This window comes from Bison bison, unplaced genomic scaffold (assembly GCF_000754665.1).
Source record: "Bison bison bison isolate TAMUID 2011002044 unplaced genomic scaffold, Bison_UMD1.0 scf7180017864535, whole genome shotgun sequence".
Classification (NCBI taxonomy): Eukaryota; Metazoa; Chordata; class Mammalia; order Artiodactyla; family Bovidae; genus Bison; species Bison bison.
Window position 1 is genome coordinate 5,430,713 of NW_011495084.1, and position 11,383 is coordinate 5,442,095.

The following is an 11,383-nucleotide window of genomic DNA, read 5'->3' on the forward strand; positions in this document are numbered from 1 at the left end:
TACAAATATATATGTATGTATGTATGTATCTTACCTTATCTTCAAAAATAACATTGACCTTGTTCTCCTTTAATGAATTTGACTACTATACAATTATTTTTCACAATTTCCCTTACTTTGTCTGATTTAAAACTTGATGAAAGATTTGCCCCTACACCTTCTCTTCACATTTTATATAGTAACTTTGGGCACCCTACTCTATTCCCATTATTTCATGTGGCCAACATTGAAACCAAACCTTTTTATATGTGTCCTTTAAAAGACTGAGACATTTCCCTTCTAGCCTGAATTTTGGGGGCTTTCTTTTTAGTGTACATTGTTTGAATTTTGAAAAATGCTTTTTTCTGCATCTACTGAGATATTTTTTTTAAATTTTTCTTTTTTTATTCTGTTAATATTAATATAAGTTCCATATGTCATTATATCTGCCTCACAGGTATATCTTGCTCCTTAATTTTTCAAAATTTAAATTTACATTTCCAAGATAAACTCAGCTCGGTCATGATGTATTATCCTTTCTACACACTGTTGGATTAAATTTACTAAAACTGAATTATGAATATTTGTGACTATATCTTTGAGGATATGGCTGTATATTTTTCTAAGTTCTTTGTCTTAGGATTGGCATAATGCCGGCCTCATAGAATGCATTCTGAAGTATTTTCTTCTATTGTCATTTAACTTGTCTCTACTGTTCTTGACACTTCCTGGCCTTTTGCTTGTATGGCACCCAAAGAGATTCAGTTAAAAATATAGGAGAGATCATATCTCATCCTTTAATACTAGATGAGTGCTCACTAAACTGTCATCTGAAATAGTGTTGGACTGCCATTCCCAAAGACTCATTTCTTTGCGAGAATGATGTCTACAACTGTTCTTGACAACAACTGTGTGTTATGGTTCAGTTGCAGACAAAAGAAGGTATTCTAGTAGGAATGACTGTAATCAGATTCTGGGTGGCTTATAAATCATCTGGAGACCCATAAAGGTGCAATCTAAACCAAACTTTCTGCAACAGTTCTCAGCCTCTGGGGTTATGTTGCTACTGCCATGGTTGACCCAACTGCCACTGAAGCCTCAGGAAGCTGCCACTTCAGGAAATTTACTGCAATTTGTGTCAATATGTCTTCTACCATGCTTCTTTCTTCTACTCAATTCAGTTCCGAATTGAAAATCACAGGCATGCATCCATTTATAGAATCTCAGTCATTCAGAAACAACTGAGTTGCAGAGGAGTTTAGAAATCTGCATATTTAAATGTTTTGATATAGTTACTTGTTTGTTTGTTTTTGGTTTGGTTGTTTTATTCTGTTTCTTACCTTTTTTAGGTCAGAAAGTTCACTATAAAGAGAGTAGAAGGGGCAATGAATAAACCAATCTCCAGATTACACCCGCTTCAAGTGATAGCCTTGGATATGTGCATTGCAGCAGCATTGCTTCATTAAAAATAATGATTTCTGCAATTAAAAAGTATACGTAAATAATGAATATACCTTCAGGTTTTATTCATACTTAAAAGAGCAATAGAAATAGAAAAAGAATTAGCTCATATTTTCTTTAAACATCGATTTTTATGTGATTCAAGTGCTTTGAATCAAACTTTTAAATTACATTTTTCATGATGTCTGCATATAGAATGTAGATAATTAGAAAATACAATGCTGGTCTTCTTTTGCTTCTTATAAATTTATTTATTTTTGGCTGTGCTGCGTCTTCATTGCTGCGCAGGCTTTTCTCTAGTTGCCGCAAGCGGGGAATACTCAGCAGTTTCGGTGCATAGGCTCCTCGTTGCAGTGGCTTCTCTTGTTGGGGAGCATGGACCTCTAGAACACGTGGACTTCAGTAGTTGTGCTACCAGGGCTCAAGTACTTGTGATTCCCATGCTCTGGAACACAGGCTCAATAGTTGTGGCATGCGGGGTTAGTTGCTTTGAGGCATGTGAAATCTTCTGGGATATGGGATCAATCCCCTGTCTCCTGCATCGGGAGGCACATTCGTTAGCACTAAGTCATCAGGGAAGCCCACTGATGGTTTTTAGATGTAACTTATCTGTATATAGCACTAATTCAATCGCTCAAACATTTTTGGCTTCTAAGAATGATACAAAAATTAAGATTAATTGATTCTATTTCAATATTATATATATATATATACAATGTACTATACCATGAATAATTATATATCATATATACACATATATAAATATATATACACTTGGCAAATACAAAGTACTTGAAGCTATTTCCAAAAACTCCTCAGAGAAATTTGTGCACTATTTATTGCTGTACCAGTTAGTAACAGAAATTACATAATCAAATTGAATAATTTTAGTGCTTACTACAAGAAAAAAAAAAAGGACACTTTGCAAAATTGTGACATATTACATATTTCATAAGTTTAACATTTATGTTATATTTTTGATATCTCGACATTGGCTTACACGTCTCTGTTTTTTATGTTCAAAATATTTGGGAGCAGTATTCTTTATCATTTTACTTCACTCTGTTAAGTTCATATGCACACTAATATGTGTATGCAGACATGCCTGTGTACACAGACAACTATCGTGACTCTACCAAGATTATAGCCAACAAATTGTCTCTAGTTCTGCTCAGAAGGCAAGATTAAAAAAAGATTTGATTAGGTGAAAACCTTCGTCAAAGTATTATCTATTTAGATTCCATCTGTGCTTTCATTGTTACATTTATATATGTAATTCCTTTCAGTGGTATTATCTTAACCTGACTCAGTTGACAGTTTAACCCATTCTTTTCATTTCCTTTGATTTCATTTATCTTTATTTTTTTATTTTATTTTAAGAGGTTCTGTTTGCTAAAGAGAGAAAACTTGTTGACCTTTATCCACACAGTTTTCTAAATATACTTGGCTTATTTTAACTCTTATGTGACATTTTGATGCACAGACATATTTTAGTTAAGTTAAACTCAGTAAGTAAATTATATTACATACTTGTTCAACAAGACAAAAATAAGCGTTAAGGTTTATGAGACAAAATAGTACCTTTAAACTTTCTTTGAGTTATAATTAATTTAAAATATTATATTAGATTCAGGGGTATAACAGTGACTCAATATCTTTATAGTTGATGCTCCATTTAAAGTTATTATGAAACATTAGCTGTATTCTTTATGTTATACAGTATATCCTTGTAGCTTATTTTCTTTACACATAATCATTTGTACCTCTTAATCCCTTAACTCTGTGCCTATCCCTTTTCTTTTTCCTACTGGTAACCACTAGTTTGATCCCTATATCTGTGAGTTCATTTTTATTCATTCACTTTATTTTTTAAGTTCCACATCTAAGTGATGTATGTACAGTATTTGTCTTTCTCTGTCTGATATTTTACTAAGCATGATACCTTCCAGGTTCATTCATGGTGTTGCAAATGGAAAATTTTCATGTTGTTTTATGGCTAAGTAATTTTCCATGTGTGTGTGTATCTCTCTTTGTGTGTATGTGTGTGTGTATGTGCATATATATATATATATACACTGTTTCAATATCTTGGCTACTATAAATGATGCTACTAGGAAATTGAGGTGAACATATATTTGTGATTTAGTATTCTCATTTTCTTTGACCTTTCTTTCTGCCTTTAAATTGCTTCTTTCTTATCTCAAATACTCCTTAATAATTCATGGAACACTTAAAATGTTATCTACAATTAAATTATTAAAAAAACAATGGCAACATTTTTTAATAATAGTTGTAGCCAGTGTTTAAAAACTCTAAGTGTATGGATTTGATACTTTGACCTATAACAATTTTTGTGACTCTTTGGAAAACAAAGACTTCTTCACGATAAAAATACCTGCTTAACGGGTATTAACTTTATTTTCTGTTTTGAACTTGGGATTAGCCCCAGACAGATTTTCACAGCATGTTAAATTATGATTAAATCAATCAAATTATGCAATTGCTGGATTCCCTGAGAAAAGTGAGATTAAAAAAATAATAAGTCAATATTTAGTTAGTATTTAAAACTGCTCAGCTACTTTAGTCAATTCTTCATATGTCAGCACAAATAGACTTACTCATCAGGAGGAAAATTCTATTTATTTAAACGTATATGTGAAGGATGTTCTCATAAATTGGTAGATCTTTTATCTGAATGTGTAAGTTATGCAAAAAAAAATTTTGTATGTATTCCTAGAAATTAAAAAAAAGTACATTATGCTATTGTTTAGTTACTATAGGTATTATTTTATAACAATAACCACTTAGATTTCTTGGCTACAAATAGATATTGACAAGACCTTTTCTATTTTAAAAACCAAATTGGCTCAATATATGCAAACTTTTCTGCAATGAGAGTAAATCTTTAAGGCCCAGTGGGGAGTTGCTCAACTATTCCAAACCTATACATATCTACTGGACTTCCCTGGTGGCTCAGACGGTAAAGTGTCTGCCCGCAATGCAGTAGACCTGGGTTCGATCCCTGGGTTGGGAAGATCCCGTGGAGAAGGAAATGACAACCCACTCCAGTCCTCTTGCCTGGAAAATTCCATGAACCGAGGAGCCTGATAGGCTACAGCCCATGGGGTCGCAAAGAGTCGGACACGACTGAGTGACTTCACTTTCATACGTATCTATTAACCTATGTATTATTCAGTTTAGGGATTATAACATCAGAAGTATCTAATAAACATGCATCATAAAGATCAGCAGGAAATACTTATACAGGTGCATCAACAACAACTTAGTTATGTGCAAACCTGTGTCAAAATAAATGTGTGTGTGTGTGAGAGAGAGAGTCTGTAGGTGGGAATTGAGACTGCCAGTTGATTTTAAAGATGACGAGGTCCTTCCCTCAAGAGATATATTGCTTATTACTTGGGAAATGGAAAGACACCATAATTCCTCACTTCTAAGATTTATATTTTTCACATTCTAAGATCTCTAAAATTAGGATGTCTTTTTTTAAATTTTATTTTATTTTATTTTTAAACTTTACAATATTGTATTGGTTTTGCCATATATCAACATGAATCTGCCACAGGTATACACGTGTTCCCCATCCTGAACCCTCCTCCCTCCTCCCTCCCTGTACCATCCCTCTGGGTCATCCCAGTGCACCAGCCCCAAGCATCCAGTATCGTGCATTGAACCTGGACAGGAGACTCATTTCATATATGATATTATACATGTTTCAATGCCATTCTCCAAAATCATCCCACCCTCTCCCTCTCCCACAGAGTCCAAAAGACTGCTCTATACATCAGTGTCTCCTCTGCTGTCTCGTATACAGGGTTATTCTTATAGTCAATAGTATATTATAATTTTTGTCAAGTTGTTACTGTTATATAGTTGTCATTGTTTTCACATGAATGGAACATTGTTGAATGATCAATTAAGCACCAACATCAAAAATTACAGAATGAGGGGGTATGAAGGAAAACTCAGACACAGTACTGAAGCCCTCTCTTTACGTTGTGAATGCTCTTGATAATAGAGAATGCTACTGTATAAACTATTTGCAATCCTATTGAAAAGTAACTTAGCAAAAATTGAAGTCAGAATTTAGAGTAGTTTTAGAAACAATTTTCCCTCTTTATTTCACTTATATTATCCTTCTTATGTCTGCATAAAATATCATATAATAAATTATTTTAAATAAGTCTAAAAGACATTTCTACTAGTATAATTTTATCTAGAATGATATGTTAATATTAACGGTATTAATATTATTAATTTTGGTTTCTTAAAGGATTAAAAATTTTGGTACATGGACTTCCCTGGTGGCTCAGATGGTATAGAATTTGCCTGAAAGGCAGGAAACCAGGGTTCAATCCCTGGGTTGGAAAAATCACTTGGAGAAGGGCATGGCAACCCACTCCAGTATTCTTGCCTGGATGGAAGAGCCTGGTGGACTTCAGTCCATTGGGTCACAAAGAGTCAGACACAGCTGAGCAACTAATGCTTTCATACCCATTGATGCCTTAGATTTGATGAAATATGGCAATGGTATTAGCATATGAAAACTACTAAAGTAGAAGGAAAAAGCTATACAGTATGGAGTGAGAGTAATTAGTTAGCATAGTCTGCAAGTGTCAAGATAATATGTAACAAGGAATTGACATTGAACAGAGCTTTGAAGGATACACAAGACTTTACCAGGAGGAGAAATGTCAACAAGATTTTCCATACAGAATTGCGTTGCAGAATGTGTTCCTTAAAGTATTATTGTAAAGGAATGGTCCAAATAAAAGGCATCTGTGGTCAAATAAACTTAAGAAAAACTGTACATCTTCTCCTCAGGAATTTCACAAAAGTGCACAGTGTGTATTAGGAGTTTGACTTAATTTTTTTAACTAAATATATTTTAATCCATAATACACTCTTGGGAAATGCTAGGATTGATAATGAATTAAAAGGGGAAAAGTGCAGTGAGATGGGGCTGTAGACTGATAGGCTGTTTGCATATTAAGCAGGATTCTTCAAAAGATTTTGAGTTTTATTCTTGAAGCTATTAATAGTCATTAGGAAATGGACAGATAGTCCCTATTTGAGAGTAAAGATTTTTTTAAAGATAAGAACTTTACTTAATAAATAAAGGTATTTAAATAAATACATTTTAACAAAATTTTATTTAACAAAGTTACATGCTAACTTCCCCTCCAAAAAAGAATAATCTTCATGGTTTTTTTTTTTTTTTTTTCCTACATGGTAGACACTCATTATAAATGTTAATAATATAGACTTACCAAGTGTAAAAGTGAAAATGTTAGTTGCCCAGTCATGTCCAACTCTTTGAGACTCCATGGACTGTAGCCCTCCAGGCTGCTCTGTCTATGGGATTCTCCAGGCAAGGATACTGGCTGCTGCTGCTAAGTTGCTTCAGTCGTGTCTGACCCTGTGCAGCCCCATAGATGGCAGCCCACCAGGCTCCTCTGTCCCTGGGATTCTCCAGGCAAAAATCCTTGAGTGGGTTGCCATTTCCTTCTCCAATGTCTGCACGCATGCTAAGTCACTTCAGTCATGTCCGACTCTGTGCAACCCCATGGTCAGCAGCCCACCAGACTCCTCTGTCCACAGAATTCTCTAGATAAGAATACTGGAGTGGGTTGCCATTCCCTCTCCAGTGTATCTTCTCAACCCAGGGTTTTAATGTGGGTCTCCTGCATTGCAGGCAGATTCTTTAACATCGGAGTCACCAAAGAAGCCCAGTAGTATAGACTCACCAAGTGTAGTTAATTCTAAAATGACTTAAATAAATATTGCATATCTCATTGATTGTCTGTGAGAAACTTTCAGCTAATTCCTTTCTAAAATATATATATATAACTATTGAAATATAAGCATAATAATTCAATAAGATTTAAACTATTGAGGAATAATTCTCAATATAGAAACCACTCATTTCAAGGAATTTAAAATGAAATTTGTTTCTGTAGGTTAACAATGTTTGTAGGATTACATGTAAATTTCATAGGACTATACATACACATTTTCCAGTATTCTTGCCTGGAGAATTCCATGAAGAGAGAAGACTGGTGACCTTATAGTCCATGGAATCACAAAGAGTTGGACACAACTGAGCGCCTAAAACTTCCACTTTTGTAAATATACATTTATACATAAAATTAAAAATTCTTTTAGTTTGCACCTGCTTCTCTGAAAAGAGGATAAATTAACCATCCTTACTAAAACATATACTGATATCAGCTCATAGCTTATTTTCCTGGCTTTAATTTTGCAAAATAGTATTATGGTGTAATTCCCCAGTTAATATTTACAGTATGTTAAGTATTAATTATTTGAAAACTTATTGCTAAAGTTGTTAAGCAGCTCACAATTGGAAGAATATATTCTACCACACTCTTACAGTAAATCACTATCTTCAGTCTTTCTGAAGAAGATTGAACCTTGAGTGTGTTAACATCATGTTCAGCAAGATTATTTATTGTTTTCAAGTGCCCAGATATATTAGATATAGGTTTTCCTATTATTATGTAAGAAATTAGGATGGATAATGCTGTTAAGGACATAGGTGAAGAAAAATGTCTTCCATTAAGATAGGAGAGTATCATGAACACCGGTCTACTGCACTGAACCTTGCAACGGTTCAACATATTGTTTTAAGCCAAGATATATAATAGGTAGTTAATGTACTTTTGAATTTCCAGTATTTTCCACATCATGTATAACCTTGAACTTATTTAATTTCTAATATCCCCCTAAAAATAAAATGAAAAGTACAGTGAATGTAAAGGGAATAGTACACCTGCACGTCCTGGTTACCTGGTTGACAAATATATTTTTTAAAGTAATAGTAACAGTAGCAGTTTACTATCCAAGATGGTGGAGTAGAAGGACCTGTGCTCATCTTCTGTGAGAACTCCGAAATTACTACTCACGGTTGAACAACCATCAGCAGAAGAATGTTGGATCACACCAAAAAAAGAAACACCCAAGGGCAAAGTAGAAGCCCCAAGAAGATGGTAGGAGGGGTAAAATCACATTTAGAATCAAACCCCATACCCTCCAGAGATGCTCAGAGAGCACAAACAAAACCTTGTGCATACCTGGAGACCCCACAGAGACTGAGCCAGACCTGCCTTTGAGTGTTTGACTGTCTCCTGTGGAGGTATGGGTCAGCAGTGGCCTGCCACAGGGGCAGGGGCTCTGGGTGCAGCAGACCTGGGTGTGGTATTAGCCCTCTTGTAGGAGGTCACCATTGATTCTACCATACAGCTGCCAGAACTTACACAGGACTGAGGAAACAGGCTCTTGGAGGGCACAAACAAAATCTTGTGGGCACCAGGAAGCAGGAGAAAGCAGCAGTGACCCCACAAGAGACTAATCTAGACTTGCATGTGAGTGTCCAGGAGTCTCTGGCAGAGGCGTGGATTGGCGATGGACTGCTGCATAGTTGGGGGCACTGAATGCAACAGTGAGTGCATGGGACCTTTTGAATGAGGTCACCATTATCTTCATTACCTCCACCATAGTTTGGTCTCAGGTCAAACAACAGGGAGGGAACACAGCCCTGCCCATCAATAGAAAATTGGATTAAAGATTTACTGAGCATGGCCCTTCCAATCAAAACAAGACCCAGGTTCCCCACAGTCAGTCTCTCCCATCAGGAAACTTCCATGAGCCTCTTACCTTATCCATTAGAGGGAAGAAAGAATGAAAACCACAATAACAGAAAATAAATCAAACTGATCATATGGACAACAGCCTTGTCTAACTCAGTAAACTATGACCATTCTGAAGGAGATCAGCCCTGGGATTTCTTTGAAAGGAATGATGCTAAAGCTGAAACTCCAGTACTTTGGCCACCTCATGCGAAGAGTTGACTCATTGGAAAAGACTCTGATGCTGGGAGGGATTGGGGGCAGGAGGAGAATGGGACAAGAGAGGATGAGAGGGCGGGATGGCATCACTGACTTGATGGATGTGAGTCTGAGTGAACTCTGGGAGTTGGTGATGGACAGGGAGGCCTGGCATGCTGCGATTCATGGGGTCGCAAAGAGTCGGACACGACTGAGCAACTGATCTGATGCCCTGTAGGGTGACGCAAGAGGGATGGCTCATGGTGGAGAGTTCTGACAAAACATGGTCCACAGGAGACGGGAATGGCAAACCACTTTAGTATTCTTGCCTTGAGAACCCCATGAACTGTATGAAAACACAAAAATATAAGACACTGAAAGATGAACTCCCCAGGTTCACATCCACAACACATCCAGTTGTAGATATGACTGGTGATGGAAGTAAAGTCTCATGAGGTAGAGAAAAATATCGTATAGGAATTGGAATGTTAGGTCCATGAATTATGGTAAATAGGAAGAAGTCAAACAGGAGATGTCAAGAGTGAACATCAACATTTTAGGAATCAGTGAACTAAAATGGACTGGAGTAGGTGAATTTCATTCAGATGACCATTATATCTACTACAAGATATAGTGGGCAAGAATCCCTTAGAAGAAATGGAGTAGCCATCATAGTCAACAAAAGAGTCTTCGATGCAGTACTTGGATGCAATCTCAAAAACGACAGAATGGTCTCTGTTCGTTACCAACGCAAACCATCCAGTATTCCAGTAATCTAAGTCTATGTCCCAACCAGTAATGCTGAAGAAGCTGAAGTTGAAACGTTCTATGAAGACTTACAAGACCTTCTAGAACCAAAGCTGAAAAAAGATGTCTTTTTCATTATAGGGTACTAGAATGCAAAAGTAGGAAGTAAAGAGATAACTGGAAAGTGAAAGTGAAGTCGCTCAGTCGTGTTCAGCTCTTTGCAACCCCATGGACTGTAGCCTACCAGGCTCCTCCCTCATGGGATTTTCCAGGCAAGAGTACTGGAGTGGGTTGCCATTTCCTTCTCCAGGGGATCTTCCCAATCCAAGGATCGAACCCGGGTCTCCTGCATTCCAGGCAGATGCTTTAACCTCTGAGCCACCAGGAGTAACAGGCAAATTTGGCTTTGGAGTGCAAAATTAAGCAGGGCCAAGGCTAACAGAGTTTTGCCAAGAGAACACACTGGTTACAGGAAACATTCTCCTCCAACAACGCAAGAGCAACTCTACACAGGGATATCACCAGATGGTCAGTACTGAAATGAGATTGATTATATTCTTGGCAGCCATAGATGGAGAAGCTCTATACAGTCAGCAAAAACAAGGCAGGGAGTTCACTGTGGCTGAGATCATGAACTCTTTATTGGCAAATTCAGACTTAAACTGAAGTGGTTTTCTAGGGAAAACCACTAGACCGTTCAGGTATGACTAAAATCAAATCCATTATGATTACATGATGGAAGCGACAGATTCATGGGATTAGACCTGATAGACACAGTGCCTGAAGAACTATGGACAGAGGTTTGTGACTTTGTACAGGAGGCAGTGATCAAGACCATCCCCAAGAAAAAGAAATTCAAAAAGGCAAAATGGTTGCCTGAGGAGGCCTTACAAATAACTGAAAAAAGAAGACAAGCTAAAGGTAAAGGAGAAAAGGAAAGATATACCCATTTGAATGCAGGGTTCCAAAGAATATCAAGGAGAGATAAGAAGGCTTTGTTTTTCTTTGATCACTGCAAAGAAATAGAAGAAAACAATAGAATGGAAAGACTAGAGATCTCCTCAAGAAAATGAGAGATACCAAGGGAACATTTCATGCAAAGATGGGCTTGATAAAGGGCAGAAATGGTATGGACCTAACAGAAGCAGAAGATATTAAGAGGTGGCAAGAATACACAGAAGAACAGTACAAAAAAGATCTTCATGACCCAGATAATCACGATGGTGTGATCACTGACCTAGAGCCACACATTCTGGAATGTGAAGTCAAGTGGGCCTTAGAAAGCATCACTACGAACAAAGCTAGTGGAGGTGACGGAATTCCAGTTGAACTAT